This window comes from Aethalodelphis obliquidens, unplaced genomic scaffold (genome assembly GCF_003676395.1).
Source record: "Aethalodelphis obliquidens isolate GAN/ISIS:26980383/991018 unplaced genomic scaffold, ASM367639v1 scaffold80, whole genome shotgun sequence".
Classification (NCBI taxonomy): domain Eukaryota; kingdom Metazoa; phylum Chordata; class Mammalia; order Artiodactyla; family Delphinidae; genus Aethalodelphis; species Aethalodelphis obliquidens.
Genome location: NW_020838024.1, coordinates 6,968,976 through 6,974,273, shown reverse-complemented (window position 1 = coordinate 6,974,273; position 5,298 = coordinate 6,968,976).

The window sequence follows — 5,298 nt, the reverse complement described above, 5'->3', positions numbered from 1 at the left end:
TGCCAGCACATACTTTGGTTCCCCCACTCAGGAGGAAGCAAGACTAGCTCCAAGGAGGAGACCTCCACAGCCAGCATGCATCCCTGCAGGCACTCAGAAGGGAGTGAAGCTAGCCCCAGGACAGAGATTGCCATCCCTGAGGCACACTTGTGCACACTTGGGAGGGGGTGGGCCCAGCTCAGTAGTGTGGCACTAACCCCTCTGGCTCTGACCCAGCCTGAACCAAGGCTCATACATCAGCCAGCACTCACTTTGGGGTACACACTCAGGAGAGAGCAAGGCTAGCTCCAGGGCAGAGAATACTGTCTCTGGAGCTCCCATGCCTGCGTGAAATGAAAAATACATTAGAAGGAATTAACAGCAGATTATGTGATACAGAAGAACACATATGCAATCTGGAAGATAGAATAATCAAATTCATCCAATTTGAACAACAAAAAGAAAAAAAAATTAAATAGAACAGTTGAAGGGGTCTCTGGGACAACATCAAGCCTACTAACATTTGCATTATATGAGTCTTAGAAGGAAAAGAGAGAAAGGGGTAGAAAATATATTTGATGAAATTATGGCTGAGAACTTCCCTAACATGAAAAGGAAACAGATACCTAAGTACAGAAATCACAAAGTCCCAAACAAGATGAACCCAAAGAAACCCACACCAAGACATATCATAATTAAAATGGAAAAAGTTAAAGGTAAAGAGAGAAAACAGGGCTTCCCTGGTGGCGCAGTAGTTGAGAGTCCGCCTGCCAATGCAGGGGACACAGGTTCATGCCCCAGTCCAGGAAGATCCCACATGCCGCGGAGCGGCTGGGCCCGTGAGCCATGGCCACTGAGCCTGTGTCTGGAGCCTGTGCTCCGTGGCGGGAGAGGCCACAACAGTGAGAGGCCCGCGTACCGCTAAAAAAAAAAAAAGAGAGAGAGAAAACAAGCAAGAGAAAAACAGAGTCACAAACAAGGGAACCCCCATAAGGCTATCAGCTGATTGTTCAGCAGAAACTTTGCAGGCCAGAAGAAAGTGGCATGATATATTTAAAGTGCTGAAAGGAAAAAACCTACAACTTAGAATGCTCTACTCAACAAGGCTATCATTCAGAATTGAAGGAGAGAAAAAGAGCTTTTCAGAAAAGCAAAAACTGACAGAGTTCATCAATAATAAACTAACCTTAAAAGTATTAAAGGGTCTTCTTTAAGTGGAAAAGAAAAGGCTACAAAAAGAAATAAGAAAATACAGGAAGGGAAAAATCCTACTGATAAAGGCCAATATATAGTAAAAACTGCGGCTCACCACTTAAATAAGCTACTGTGAAGATTAAAAAACAAAAAAAAATCGTAAAATCAACTGTAACTAAAATAAACAGTTAAGGAATCGACATGAAGATGAAAAATATGACATCAAAAACACAAAATGTGGGGAAGGGGAGTAAAAATGTAGGTATTTTAGATTGTGTTTGAAAGTAAAAGACTATCGGTTTAGAACAAGTGTATATATAGTTGTAGGTCAACATATATCAACCCCATGGGAACCACAAATCAAAAACCTATGACAGATACACAAAAACTAGAGAGAGAAGAGCACAAAAATAACACTTGAAAAATATCAAACTGTAAAGGAACAGAACAGAAGAAGAAGAAAAGAACAGAGAAGAACTACCACAACAACCAGAAAACAAGTAACAAAGAGGCACTATGTATTAATAATCTGTACATTCCTAACAATAATCACTTTAAATGTCAGTGAACTAAATGCTCCAATCAAAAGACATAGGGAAGCTAATCAAATAAAAAAAATAAGACCCATCTATATGCTGAGGGGATGAAAAAAGATATTCCATACATATGGAAATAACAAAAAGAAAAACCTGGGATAGTAATACCTGTATCAGAAAAAGTAAACTTTAAAACAAAGACTATAATAAAAGATGAAGAACAACATTATATAATGATAAAGGGATCAATAAAGAATAGGATATAACATTTGTAAAGATATATGCACCTAATAAATTAGAATCTAAATATATAAAATGAATGTTAACAGACATAAATAGAGAAACTGACAATAATACAATAATAGTTGCAATTTAACACCTCACTTACTTCAATGGACAGATCATCAAGACAAAAAGGCAATAAGGAAAGAGCAACCCTAAATGACACGTTAGATCAGTTGGACTAAATAGATATCTGTAGCACATACCATCAAAAAAACCCCCAGCAGAATACACATTCTTTTCAAATACATGTGTGATGGTGTCCAAGATAGATCTCATGCAAGACCACAAAACAAATCTTAACAAATTTAAGAGGACAGAAATTATATCAAGCATCTTGTCTGAGCACAAGGGAATGAAACTAGAAAACAATTACAAGAAGAATGAAAGGAAAAACACAAACATGTGGAGACTAAACAATATGTTACTAAAAAACCAATGCGGAATGAATAAGGTCAATGAGGAAATCAGAAAATACCTTGAGGCAAATGAAAATATAAATCCAACTTTCCAAAATCTATGGGATACAGCAAAAGCAGTTCTAAGATGGAAACTTACAGCAGGACAGGCATACCTCAAGAAATAAGAAAAATCTCAAATAAACAAGCTAACCCACCATCTAAAGGAATTAGAAAAAGAAAAACAAACAAAAGTTAAAGTCAGCAGAAGGGAGGAAATAATAAAAACCAGAGAAAAATAAGTAAAATAGAGACCAAAGCAAGAAAAGATCAATAAAACCAAGAGGGACTTCCCTGGTGGTGCAGTGATTAAGAATCTGCCTGCCAGGCTTCCCTGGTGGCGCAGTGGTTGGGAGTCTGCCTGCCAATGCGGGGGGCATGGGTTCGTGCCCCAGTCCGGTAGGATCCCATGTGCCATGGAGCGGCTGGGCCTGTGGGCCGTGGCCGCTGAGCCTGCACGTCTGGGGCCTGTGCTCCGCGGCAGGAGGGGCCACAACAGTGAGGGGCCCGGGTACTGCAAAAAAAAAAAAAAAAAAAAGAATCTGCCTGCCAATGCAGGGACATGGGTTTGAGCCCTGGTCTGGGAAGATCCCACATGCTGCAAAGCAACTAAGCCTGTGCACCACAACTACTGAGCCTGTGCTCTAAAGCCCATGAGCAACAACTACTGAGCCCACATGCCGCAACTACTGAAGCCCACACACCTAGAGCCCATGCTCCACAAAAAGAGAAGCCACTGCAATGAGATGCCCGTGCACCACAAGGAAGAGTAGCCCCCACTCGCCACAACTAGAGAAAGCCTGCATGCAGCAAAAAAAACCCAATGCAGCCAAAAATAAATAAATGTATTTTAAAAATAATAATTAAGTAAATAAACCAAGAACTGTTTTTTTGAAAAGATAAGCAAAATTGATAAGCCTTTAGCCAGGCTTACTAAGAACAAAAAAGAGGACTCAAGTAGACAAAATAGAAAATGAAAGAGAAGTTGTCATCAATAACACAGAAATACAAACAATCAAAGAGAATACTATGAACAGTTACATGCCAACAAATTGGATAACCCAGAAGAAATGGATAAACTCCTAGAAACAAAACACACAGTCTTCCAAGACTGAATGAGGAAAAAAAAAAAAAAAAAATATATATATATATATATATATATATATATACACACACACACACACACACATACACACACATTTTTATTAATATATACATATATATATTATATAGTCTAAAATACCAATTACTAGTACTTAAATTGGATCATTAACTTAAAAACTCCTAACAAACAAAAGTCCAGGAACAGATGGCTTCACAGGGAATTTTACCACACATATAAAGAAGAACTAGTAACTAACTTCTCAAACTATTCCAAAAAATTGAAAAAGGGGGAATAATTCCAAATTTATTCAACATGGCCACAATTACCCTAATACCAAAACAAGACAAAGACACCAAAAAAAGAAAATTACAGGCCAATGTTTCTGATGAATATAGATGCAATAATCCCAAACAAAATATTAGCAAACTAAATCCAACAGTATATAGAAGGGATCATACATTATGATCAAGCGGGATTTATTCCAGGGATGCAAGGGTGTTTCAGTATCTACTAAGCAGTTAAGGTGATACACACTACATTAACAAAATGAAGGATAAAAATCACATGATCATCTCAATAGATGCAGAAAAAGCATTTGACAGAATTCAACACCCATTCATGAAAAAAACTCTCAACACAGTTGGTACAGAGGAAATATATCTGGAAACATAGGAAACATAATAAAGGCACAGCTAACATCATACACAATGGTGAAAAACTGAAAGCTTTTCTTTTAAAATTATGAACAAGACGAGGATGCCCACTCTCACCAGTATAGTATAGTATACTATACTATTTATAGAAGACCCTTACATCTCCACAAAAAAAACTATTAGAACTAATAAAGTAGTTTCAAAGTACAATATTAACACTCAGAAATATGTTGCTTTTCTACAAACTAATTATTAACTATCAGAAAGAGAAAGCAAGAAAACAATCCTACTTACAATCACATCAAAAAGAATAAAATACCTAGGAATAAACTTAACCAAGGAGGTGAAAGACCTATATGCTGAAATCTATGAGAAATTGATGAAAAAAATTGAAGATAATACAAAGAAATGGAAACATACCCAGTGTTCATAGATTGGAAGAATTAATATTGTTAAAATGTCTATAGCAATCATAGCAATCTACAGATTTAATGCAATCCCTATCAAAATACCCATCATGTTTTTCACAGAAGTAGAACAAATAATCCTAAAATTTGTATGAAACCAAAGTAGAAATCAAATATCCAAAGCAATCTTGAGAAAAAAAAGAACAAAGTTGGGGGTTTCATGCTCCTTGACTTTAGACTATACTACAAAGCTAGAGTAATTAAAACCGTATGGTATTGGCACAAAACCACACACATTGGTCAATGGAACAAAACAGAGAGCCCAGAAATAAACCCACACACTTATGGTCAATTAATCTACAACAAAGGAGGTAAAAATATACAACGAGGAAACGACAGTCTCTTCAATGGTGATGTTGTGAACACTGGACAGCTCCATGTAAAAGAATAAAATTGGCACATTTTCTCACAAAAATAAACTCAAAATGGATTAAAGCCCTAACTGTAAGACCAGAAACCATAAAACTCCTAGAAGAAAACATAGGCAGTCCACTCTTTGACATAAATTTTATTAATACTGTTTTTGGATCTGTCCCTCAGGCAAAGAAAACAAAAGCAAAAATAAACAAATGGGGCCTAATCAAACTTCAAAGCTTTTGCACGGCAAAGGAAACCATGGACAAA